Source organism: Rattus norvegicus, chromosome Y (genome assembly GCF_036323735.1).
Source record: "Rattus norvegicus strain BN/NHsdMcwi chromosome Y, GRCr8, whole genome shotgun sequence".
NCBI classification, from domain to species: Eukaryota; Metazoa; Chordata; class Mammalia; order Rodentia; family Muridae; genus Rattus; species Rattus norvegicus.
Genome location: NC_086040.1, coordinates 30,248,667 through 30,261,426, shown reverse-complemented (window position 1 = coordinate 30,261,426; position 12,760 = coordinate 30,248,667). Strand labels below are relative to the sequence as shown.

General features: G+C 35.1%; 2 long non-coding RNA genes across 2 annotated transcripts in view; one reads left to right on the top strand and one right to left on the bottom strand.

The window, feature by feature from the left end:
- LOC134484354 (uncharacterized) overlaps positions 1–12,760 on the top strand; it is an 853,788-nt gene that overhangs the window by 796,073 nt on the left and 44,955 nt on the right. The gene's annotated exons all lie outside the window — the stretch shown is intronic.
- LOC134484370 (uncharacterized) lies at positions 362–2,769 on the bottom strand. Its single transcript, XR_010061786.1, has 3 exons — positions 2,618–2,769; positions 2,041–2,134; positions 362–975 (listed from the first exon to the last, which is right to left on the bottom strand). It is a non-coding gene; the product is annotated as an uncharacterized LOC134484370 (long non-coding RNA).

Genomic DNA, 12,760 nt, shown 5'->3' with positions numbered 1-12,760 from the left:
GAAAATGTAATAAAATATACATTCAATTAAAGGTCTATAGGGAAAATACTGGCCCTTGGGAAACAGAGAAATACCAGGAAATTGAATTGTATGGCACAGGAATGGACCTGGAATAAAATAATTATTCAGAACAATCTCTTCCACTCCATGTTCCTAGATCCTTTGTACCCATACCAAGGCACTTTCTTTCTCTATTCAGAGCATGTAACCAATAATGAACAAAGAGAATTCTATAGTTTTAGAGAGATGTAGTATTTAAAGGTTTCTCCTGTGTCACAGTAGACTCTCTTGTAAAGGTCACCCTCGAATGTGGTCAATGTAAATTTGGAAGTTCAGCAGGTAGGCCATTGCAATTCTCAGTGTTATCATCATTAGGCCCTCCCTGAAAAATCTCTTGTATCCTGCAGAGACCTAGCTTCTTTTGTGATGTCACAAGTGTTGTCCTGACTGCAACTGCCTTTCAGATATTCCTTCAGTGCCCCTAGGGTTTACTAATTGGCTCCTAATTCAGAGTAAACAGCCATTTGGGAGGGAGAACAAAGAGGAAGATGATATCAGAGATGGGGAAAAGGAAGCTGCCCTTCTGTCTTTGTAAAAAAACGGAAGAAATACATGGTCTATGGGAAAGCTTGGTGAGTCCTGCGTTGGGATTGAGTGAATTCTCTGAAGAGATAGCCTTGATCTGAGCCTTCCACATACGGGTATCAGGAGTTGTGAGCCTCTCAGAAGCATCTGGATTTCCATGCTTGTTATGGTTCCTGGACATCAGAGAGTTTATATCATTAATTTCTTACAAAATCCATGAGTTAGGAAGGGCATAGTTGTTTACCTGAGAGCACATGACTCTTATTCTTTTTCACACAGAAGAAAAAGTTTCTAAGTAAGAAGGGAAAGACAGGTATTGTGTCTTCAGCTCAGAGTAAACTCCTCCATGATTTGCATTCATTTAGTGCAGTTTTTGTCTGGCCCTGTTATCTGGGATAGAGAAGTGATCGTATTAGACACTTCATTGTCCCCATCTTTTCACTAGTATATCTCTGACTACCATTCCTTGTCAATGATTTTTTAGATTTCTGAGTCAATAGGTGTTATTAGTTGGTTGTGCTCTTTTCTTTAATTTCTTTCATTTTTTTATTTTTACCATATTTTATTCCTTATTATTAATTGGATATTTTTATATTTATATTCAAATGTTATTTCCTTTCCCAATTTCCTGCCCATAAGACCATTAGCCATGTTTTTGTTCTTGTTCTATTATGCCCCTTACTCCTCATTTACGATCCATTGACCTGTGAGTCTAACCCAGGGAGAACAAAAGGGTTGTCCTTCCATTGATGCTTAAGAAGGACATACTCTGCCACATATGCAGTTCCAGCCATAGTTCTGTCCATGTACCTATTTTGAATATTCGTTTAGTACCAGAAAGCACTGATTCATTTGCATTGATGTTCATATGTGGTTAAAGCCCCTTCACCTCTTGTAATACTTTTTCAAAATCTACCAACAAGAAGTCCATTTTAAGTTCACTGGTTTGCCACTAGCACTCACTTCTGAATTTTTTCTAAGGAAAGATCTATATCTGGTTCCTGGCAGAATGCACTTCTTAGGTTCATCAATATTATCTAGTTTTGGTGGCATATATATATATATATATATATATATATATATATATATATATATATACATATATATTCACACATGGATGGCTCCTGCAGTGAGGAAGTAAGGTGGAATTTTAACATGGATTCTGTTCAACTAGGTCAAGAATGTAGAATCCATGTTGGGGATTTGGCTCAGGGGAAGAGTGCTTGCCTAGTAAGCGCAAAAACCAGGGTTCGGTCCCCAGCTCTGCAAAAAAGAAATAAAAAGGTAGAATTCACAAATAAAAATGCAAAAGAGACTCCCTCCTGTTCTTATGAATCTACTGAAGTTGAGGGTTCCCTGGACATCAGTCATTCCTCTCCCGGCCCATCCCCCTGAATCTTTTGTTTGGCCTGAAGAATGAATCATGGAAAAGCATCCAAAACCCTGAAATCTTACCTGGGACACTGGAAGGTTGATACTGTAGTACTGATATCAAAAAGGTCAAGAGAACAAATTCGATACTCCATGTGGTCATTTGCTTTACTGATGTCTGAAATTTGTTGAAAAAAAATTAAGAATTTAGGAGTTTACTATTCGAAGTAGGTACACAATATTTACCCTGTCATACTCATTGTGTAACTAGTCCCCTTTTTTGGCAAAATCATTGAAATAATTGAATTGGAATACAATTTTTGCGTACACATTCAGGAATATATATAATGTCCCCTCTCAAGAAATGTAGAAAAAAAATTATTACAATATTTCATCAATTGAAGGTCTGTAGGGAAAATACTTGCCTTTGAAAAACAGAGAAAACCTAGGAAATTGAAGAGTATGTCACAGGAATGGACCAGTGAATAAAATTATTATCTGGAAGAATCTGTTCCACTCCATTTTCCTAGATCCGTTGTACCCATAACAAACCCCTATCTTTCTCTATTCAGAGCATGTAACCACTAATGAAACAATAGAAGTACTTAGCATTGGAGAGATGGAGTATGTAAAGGTTTCCACTGTGTCACAGGAAACACACCTGGAAAAGGCATGGTCAAATCTGTTCAATGTAAGGAAAGCTGTTTAGCAGGTAGGCCATGGCATCTCTCAGTGACATCATCATTAGGAACTGCCTGAAATGTCTCTTGTATCCTGGAGAGCCCTAGCTATTTCTGTGATGTCACAAGTGTTGTCCTGACTGCAACTGCCTTTCAGATATTCCCTCAGTACCACTAAGGTTTACTAATTGGCCTCTAATTCAGAGTAAACACCCATTTGGGAGTGAGAAGAAAGAGGGTAAAAAGAACAGTGATGGGGAGAAAGAAGTTGGCCCTCTGTATTTGTATAAAAAAGGAAGAAATACTTGGAACATTGGAAAGCTCAGTGAGCCCTGGTTAGGGGTTGAGTGGGTTACCTGAAGAGATAGCCTTTATCTGAGACTTCAACATATGGGAATCAGGAACTGAGGACCTCCCAGAAGCATCTGGACATCCCTGCTTGTTATGGTTCCTTGAAATCAGAGAGTTTATATAATTAATTTCCTTATTCCAAAAGCCAGTTGTTGGAAAAGACCCAGTTGTTTCCTGAGAGCTCATGGCTTTTGTAATTTTTCCCAGAAGAGAATGATCCTAAGGAAGAAGGGAAAGAAAAGTATTCTTTCCTCAGCTCAGAGTAAACTCCTCCTTGCTTTGGATCCCTATAGTGCAGTTTGGGTATGACACTGATATCTGGGAGAGAGAAGTGTTTCTAGTTGAGTCTTCATTATCTCAGTCTTTCCACTAGTATTATTCTGACTACCATTCCCTGTCAGTTACCCTTTAGATTTCTGAGTCAATAGGTGTGATTAGCTGGCAGTTAACTTTTCCTTTTTCTCTCATTTTTTTATTTTTTATCAATTTTTATTGCTTTTTCTAATTGGATATTTTTATATTTACATTTCAAATATTATTTCCCAGATTCATATCCATGAGATCCCTAAACAGTCCCACTAACCTTCTTCTATAACCCCCTTACTGCACCTTGACATTCCCTTGAACTTGGAGGCAAACTAGGGAGGAGAAAGGGCTTCTCCTTCCATTGTGACCCAACAAAGCCATCCTCTGCTACCTATGCAGCTGGAGCCACAGGTCTGTCCATACACAGTCTTTGAATATTGGTTTAGTACCAGAAAGCTCTGCTTAGTTGAATTGTTGTTCTTATGGGGTTTAAAGTCCATTCAGCTCTTGTAATCATTGCTACAAACATGAGGTGTATATATATATATATATATATATATATATATATATATATATATATATATATATATACTTTTGGTGGTTCCTACCACTATGAATTTTGATGGAATATTTACTTGGATTCTGTGTAACTAGGTCAAGAATATAGGATCCACAAATGACAATGTCAAATATACTCCCTCCTGTTCTTATAACCTATTGAAGTTGAGTTTGAGGAGTTCCACTGCTGGAAAGGGCACCCTCAACTGTGGTCAATGTAAGTAAAGCTGTTCAGCAGGTAGGCTGTGGCACTTCTCAGTGACATCATCATTAGGCCCTCCATGAAATATCTCTTGCACCCTGGAGAGGTTTAGCTTCTTCTGTGATGTCACACGTGTTGTCATGACAGCAACTGCCTCTCAGATATTCCTTCAGTACACCTAGGGTTTATTAATTGGCCTCTAGTTCAGAGTAAAGTGCCATTTGGGAGGGAGAACAAATATTATGAAGAGATCAGAGATGGGGAGAAGGAAACTGGCCTTCTGTATTGGTATAAAGGAAGAAGAAATATGTGGTCGATTGGAAAGCTCAGTGAGATCTGGGTAGGGGTAGAGTGGGTTCTTCAAGGAGAGAGTCTTGATCTGAGCCTTCCACATATGTGAATCAGGAGCTGGGAGCCTCTCAGAATCATCTGGACTTACCTGTTCTCATGCTTCTAAGAAGTCAGAGAGTTTATATCATTACTTTTTTTTCTCCCAAAAGGCAAGTCTTGGGAAGGGCATCATTGTTTTCCTGAGAGCACATGGGTTTTATTCTTTTTGCCCAGAAGAAAAACGTGGTGAGGATGACAAAGTATTGTGAACGTATTGAACACAAGAATTGTGTCCTCAGCTCAGAGTAAACTCCTCCATGCCTTGGATTACTACAGTTCAGGTTGTTTCTGACATTGATATCTGGAAAAGTGAACTCCTTCTGGTTAAGACTTCATCGTCTCAGTTTTTCCACTCTTATTTCTCTTATGTCACATACACAAATCCTACAAATAATTGACTTGCTCTTTGTTTTTGGGGGATGCTGGATTGATCCAAGAGATGAGGCGTATACTCCACAAATTAGTTAAAACCAATGTCAATAAAAGAAATCAGAATTCCTCTTCTCTCTTGAGAAAGCGTTCTGTGCATGAGCAATGCTTACATTTTAAACTTTAAGAGCTATGACTTGAAAACAGTAACAACTGAATCCCACTCTTCAAACAGCATTTCTCAGATATCTAGTGACTCAACTTTGATTTCATGAGTACTTGTAATTGCTCAGTTCTCATGATTGTAGGATTGAACTAGGTCATTACTGGACATAATTGTGTAGGGACAGTAAGAGCTTTGACAATTCTTCAAGTTGGAAAACCTAAGAAACCATCCTAGCAACAGCTTAATCCAAAATGGAGAAATCTGTGCTTGTGTAAATCCCAGAGTTCTTGGGCACACCAATCTGTTGAAATATTAATTCTGCCAAACCCATTAGACTGCTTCTGTTACTCTTAATTGTTTTAATCTCATGAAATTTTTGCCTCTCTCCTTTTCTCTCTTTATAAATATCCCTCTAAACATGTTAACACTTTGCACTTTAAAAGTTGTCTTTTGTCCTATAGTAGAATATTTATAGTCAGATTCTTGAGTTTCATAAAAGTAGGTGATTTATTGTAGTAAAATGTTCTATTCACAATTTATTGTATTAATTTATTAATTCATCAAAAACTGACCTATTTATATTATCTACTTATCCTTTAAACTATAAAAGCTTTGATTTATTGAAGTCTTTACAGTCTTTCAGAATATTGGCTGTATCACTCTTATATGTATTCAGGATGGATCATGTGTACTTCTTATGTCTTCTTACTAATAGTATGCTTTATAACTATGCCAATCCATGATTTTTGTTATATATTTTAAGACTATTTTGAGTGCAATATTTCCCTGATTTCTCTCCCGTAGTTTGAAATTGTAATACAGAAGAGATAATGAGTTTTTTTGTGTTAATTTTGCATTCCACTACCTCATGAATGTATTTTCAGCTTTAAGAAACTTATTTTTTCAGAGAAAAATTGTCTCTATTTATGATCATTTCTAGCTAATTCACAGTGGTCTTGGCATTTTAAATATTTTTATCCACAATATTTTATTATATATTATCAGATTATTGTGAGGGTATTTTTCAATAGATTTTCTAAAAGTATGATTTGGATTGGTGTAAATGAAGGCTAAGGAATTTTGTGTGTTACTATTGTATTCTGCTTTTATGAATGTATTTTGCACTCTTAAGAGACAGATACAATCTTAGAGTTTTTAAAATGGTACCATGATATCTGCATATGAGAACAATTTAACTTCTTAATTTTTATTGTATTACCTGGATCTTCTTCAGTTGTCATAGAGCTTTAGCTAAAATTAAAAAATACTGTATTACATAGGTATGAAACCAGAGTATATACTTTTCTTGTTCCTGATTGCAGTGGAACTGCTTTGAACTTTTCTCTCTTTATCACAACGATAGTGGTGGGCTTGCTCTACTTTTCCTTTATTATGTTGAACTATATCATCTATAGCTATAACTTCTCCAGGACTTCTGCCTTGAATGAATATATTATTTTTTACCAGTAGTTTTTTAAATTTTTTTGCACCTAATAAAATAATGGTGTCTTTGTGCCTTTTATCATTCTATATACTACCATACATTTGTGTGTGTATATATATATATATATGTGTGTGTGTGTGTGTGTGTGTGTGTGTGTGTGTGTGTGTGTGTGTGTATAAAATAAATCAAACTTGTATGTCTCGCATTTAAGAACGCTTACCTGGTTGAAGAATAATTTTAACTTCGTCTTAAATCTTTTCACAAGGATTCTATTGAGAATATGTATGTATCAGTGGAAATTAGTCTGTAATACTCACTCTTCCTCTCTTTCTGTCAGTAGTCTGTAATTCTTTCTCCCTCTCTCTGTACCTTTCTGTTTTCTTCATTATCCTCCTGTCTCACTCTTTCTCCTTTTTTCTCTGTCAATTGTTGGATAATACCAGATTTAAAATAGAATTTTAATGTATTCAATGCTTTTGTCCACTTTATGGAATAGTCTAAGAAACTGTCAATGCTCTTTAAATGTCTAATCAAATTTTTAAACTGAATACATGTGGTCCTATGATATTTTCGGTGGGAGATATTAAATACCTGACTTTGTGTCATTGTGTAGTATAGTGCTGTTTAAATTATGCACATTGAGCTGATTTAATATTGGTATAACAAATACATATAGTAAATCATTAATGTTTTATAAAATATTATAGATTTCTGACTGTAAATATAAAAAGTGTTTTCTCCACGTCTCCTCTCTTCTCTTTTATTTTGTTAATCCCACTCTTTCTTTACTTAATTTGGCCAGAGGTTATGAGAATCTTGTTAATACTTTCCAAGAATGAACTCTTCTTTCATTCATTATATTGTTGTGTTCATTTTAATGATTTGAGCCATGATGAGTTGGATATACATATTATACCCCTTCCAAAAGGCTTAAAAGCCATCCTGAAAAAAGGGCAAAGAGACTGTAGGTGCAAAATTGTGGGTTACATCAGAGGGAAATCGTGTCTTCAGGATATGAGGAGTGCTGTCCTCATGACACATAGCAGCTGTGGTTTCCTGCACAGCATCAAGCCAGTCAACAGTCAAGAATGCAGTGAAAAGGCCTGAAAGCTGTTACTCCTAACTGACACACTATGGACAGTTAGTGTCTGCTGATGGAGGTTTGATCATTAGTTGTAAGGGTTTATCATGGGGTTATTAAATAGTATTTTAATGTAGAAGTTACAGAAAAGTAGGATTCAAAGAAATAGAGTGTTGTGGGTAAAATTATTGGGAAAAGTGTCATCAAAATACTTTGGTGGAAATTCTCAAAAAATTAAACAATTAACGTCTATTCTACAATTTTATGTACATACAGAATGTTTTATTACATAGGGAGATTTTATGAAGTGACCTTAATGAATTTTGTTAGCTACAACAGATCTGCCAATTCTGTGAGTTTAATGGGAGCACATTATATGATTTGACCTTAGTAAATTTAATTTAAAGTGGCTATTTTCAAAAATACTAAGCTTTATTTGCATGTACACATTCAGCAATGAGCTTCTATTAATCAAAATAAAAAAACTAAAGAACTATATATCAAGAAAAAATAATTAAATTGGGCTACATATCTAAAAATATTCACAATTGAAGAAACTCAAATCAATAAGAATCTTATGGCAAATATGCATCATCCTTTTACATTATGGAAATGCAAAACGAAATTATTCTGAGATTTTTCATCCTTTTCAGAATACTTAGTTTAATAACACATGAGCCAACTTACCTTTACTGTGTTATGGAGAAAAGGGGAATATTCCTATTCTCCTGGTGGGAAGGCAAACTTCTATAACACCTTTTAAAATCAATATGATGTTTCTTCTGTAATATGGAAATCAATATGCCTAATGATATAACTCGAGGGGATATGTCCAAATGTTGATTCATCCTAGTATATAGACCCTTGATAATTTGGAAATATTCTAGTTGTTCCTTAACAAATGAAGGCATAAAGAAAATGTGGTGCTTTTACAGATTGGAAAAAAGAAAGCATGTAATTTTCAGGACAAGGAATGTATCTTGAGAAAGTCATCATAATGAGGTAATCCAGATAAAAAAAGAAAAATGGGATACAAATTCACTTTAATCTGAATGTTAATTCTCAAAACGGTGTATCTGTATGATCAGCTTAGTGCCCCTTCTGCATTTTGGGAAGTACAAATGTTCTTAAGGATTTCTCAGGGACACAGTCAGGAACAGGAATGTCAAATGTGAAGAAAAAGGGAAAAGGGCAACAATGGAGGGAATATAGAGAAGTACAGCAAAAATTGAGAGGCATTTGAGGCATTGAATGGAAACCTATTGTGATAGAAATACAAAATATTTTTTTAATTATAAATCGAGGTAACTAAGGATTTATAGCTATAAGGACAGGAGATAAAACGTTGATTGGGTATATCTACGTAAAATTTCAAAACTAAGTATTTTATGAAAATTATGGATTGCAACATTAAGTACACCTGAAACATTACAAATAATGAATAAATAGTCCTTAAGGGGACAGATGTGATTATGTCTATTTTAAAAATAATATCTTATATTATAAACAGTATATTCATTTGTTTATATTTTGAATGTCAACACCCAAACTGTTATTTTTCTTGAATCCCAAACCCATTTTGATCCTCTTCGTTTCTAATATAGTGCTCCCCCATCTCCTTGCCCACTTCCACTTTAACCCTCCAACATCCCCCTTCTCTGGGATATGACGTCTCCACAGGACCAATTGACTACCTTCCCAGATATGGCAGATGAGGCAGTTGTCTTCTCCATATGTTCTACGGTCTATGTAGCAGAAGCCATTGCCTGAACCAAGTATTTTCTAGTTGGTAGTAAATTTCCTGAGTCTCTGAAATGTAAACTTAATGAGTCTGTTGTTCTACATATTAGACTCCAATCTCCTTCAGATCCTTCAGGCATTCCCCTAACTCTTCTTTTCTGGCTGTCAGGTTCTGTCCAATGGTTAGCTGTATCTACATCTGTCATGGTCAGATGATGGCGGAGCCCCTCAGAGGACAGACATATTAGGGTCTTATATGCAAGCACATCTTGAAATCAGGAATAGGGCCAGGATTTAGAGTCTGTGGATGAAATGATTCTTATAGTGGGGTGGTCTCCTAAGGGTCTTCCCTTCAGTATTTGCTCTGTTTTTGTATTTGCATATTTGTAGGCATTGGATATATATAGAATAAAGATTTTGAACTGTGTGGGCAGCACCATTCCTTCACTGGGGGGGCATTCCTAGCTACAGGTGGCAGTCTCTAGTGGTTCTATCTCTTTCCTGCTTGGTATTTCAACTACCATCATCCCATTAGGTTTATGGGATCCTCTTACATCCCTGGCACCTGGGACATTCCTGGGGATACCCAAGTTCACCACCCAACACTGATGCTTATTGTCATTTATTCCACTTTTCCGCTGGAATCCTCTCTTGTCTCTTTTCATTGTTGCAAATCCCCCCACTTCGTCCATCATTCTCTACCTCTAAATAAGTCCTTCCATCCCTCTGCCTTCCATTATTATTTTCTTCTCCCTTCTAAGTTGGTTGCATGCATCAGCAATTTGGCCTTCTAACGTGTTACCCTTCTTGTGGTAAATGGTCTGTATAGTGGGAATTCTGAGCTTTGGGGCTAACATCCACTTGTCACTAAGTTCATCCCGTGTTATTTCCTTTTTTATCTCTAACTTCACTAATTTCCAGCTCCATTCCTTTGCCTAAAAATTCTAGGTGACCTCATTTTTAATACCTGAGTAGTGTTCCTTTGTTTAAATATAACACACTTTCTCTATTTATTCCTCAGTGGAATTGAACTATATCACACTTGTTTCCAGCATTTGACTATTGTAAGTAAGGCTACTGTGAACCTGATCAACCACATGTCCTTGTTGTATGTGGATCATGTTTGTGTATATGTGTTGAAGTGAGTGGTAAAGCTGGTTCTCCAGGTGAAGCCATTTGCAATTTTCTCTGAACCTCCACAATGATATCCTAATTGGCTGTACAGGTACTAATCTCACCAGCAATAGACGAGTGTACCACATTGTCTACATCCTAGCTTAGTCTGCTACTGCAACAGTTTTATATCTTAATCATTGTTATTGGTGTAATGTAGAATCTCTGGTTCATTTTGATTTGCCTTTTTCTGATAACTGTGGATGTTGAACATTTCTTGATGTTTTTCTCAGCTATTGATATACCTCAGTTGAGAATTCTTGGTTTAGCTCTCTAACCAATTTTAAAAGTTTGGATATTTGGTTGTCTGGGACAGTAAGGAAGGTGATATCAATGTGGAGGGGACAACCACTATAAAAGGTGAGGGGAAGAGTTTAGGGGTGATGGACAGGAAATATAAAAAGAATTAAAATGCACATAATTACACAATTTAATAAAAATGGAAAAAAGTAATCTTCCACTTCTAACATTTTACTGTTAAATAAATGTAGCTTTGAGATTTTATAAAATTTATATTTTATGGAAATTAAAATTGTATATGCACATAGAAGACAAGTGCTCAGCACTGTGTGTGCTGGTTATCTGGAGCCTGAGAATTATACTTGTGTTCTAGATCTAACTTTTAGAATATTTTTAGGACTGTTTTTAAAAATTATTTGTACAAAATATCTGAGCCTGACACTTCTATGTTGAATATGTCCAACTGTTTTTACAAAGATACAGAAAAGTTACTTAATCTTTTCAAAAATTTGTCAAATATATTTCAACACTGACTCAATATGAATTAGGGTGGATATTATAAGGTATTATTAACCTACTGTTTTCATATAAAAGCAAATTCTGTCCCTAGTAATTTATTGAATCTTTTTATTTTTTATACTTAATGAAATATCAAAATCTACATTTGCATCCCATTATCATTTACTTATAATATTAATTTCATATATTGTAATATGGCATAGATGCAGTGGAAAATGGGAGAAATATGAGGACTGCTGAGAAGCATACAATCTCCTCTTTGTGAAGCTTGGCATATATCAAAATCAGAAAAGTAGAGTGACTGAAAGTCATATGTAAAAACTAAATTATTACAAATTGTGTATATGTATGAAAATGATAAGCAAGCTTCATCTTTAAGATTTTTAGTATTTAAAGGGAAAGTTACTTTAGATTGGTTTTATTGGAGGTCTTTCTGAGGAGTATATTAGTTCTTAGTAACAAATGCCCACAAATATGATACTGTGCTATGTTTATTATTTTAAATTAATAATACCTGGATTAGGCACATGCTGGAAGAAGTTTCATCCACTATACTCCTGTCTGTTTAGAGATTGGATATACCAAAGATGAAAAGGGTTATCTTCGGTTCCTTATTGAATTTATTTAAATAAATGAATGTTATAAAAAAGAAATATTAAAGAATATAACCATAACTGAACAGGTTTTTGTCACAGATTATTGATTTGTTCTCAGTATAGAGTTATTTCATTAAAGAGTCATGCATATTGTTAGTTTATCTGAGCCATTCATCACATTAAATCATCCAATAACCTTCAGCATGTTCAAGTTATCAACATCTATATTGTAACATGTACCAAATTTCAACTTTATTTTCTTTTCTGCTCTATTACACTTTGATGCCATTTTTTCTAGTATTTACCATGGATTTATAAATAAACCTGCTTATGTAATCCACTCAGAGTAACGTGTAAATATTCTTCAACAACTTTCACTCAATATGAAAGTTCAGGTCTTTTACACTTTTTTTTTTTTACAATTGCATGAAGCACTTCCCTGCATGAGGTCTTCTACAAACTCTTCTTCTTTTCCACAAGTGTTCCTCCTATGCTTTCTGTAACATAGACAACTTTCAGTTTTAGGTCTGAGAAGAACCAGCACTTTGAAACAACTTTGTTTTTCTTGTCTAAAATTTCATTGGAACAAACTGTTGGTACATAATTTACTAGGGGAAAAATAGATCATTTTGGTTTTGGGGATTTAGCTCATTGGGAGAGTGCTTGCCTAGCAAGCTCAAGGCCCTGGGTTCGGTCCCCAGCTCCGAAAAAAAATAAAAAGATCATTTTATTATCTCATATAACGAGCAGTTAAAAAATGATTGATGTTGAAAATAGTACTGAAAACAGAGAAGGGGATAGTGATCACATTTGTGACAGAGAAATAATAGTTACCTCTACGAGAGCAATGTTAGTAAAGATTAAAAGTGATTCATCATGAATAATTTTCATGATAGCATATAAGGATCTATTAGAGACTAAAATATAGTGATAGGATTTGAGGTAGAATTCAGAGCAGGGTGGAAATTGATGGTTGATTTGAACAGGGA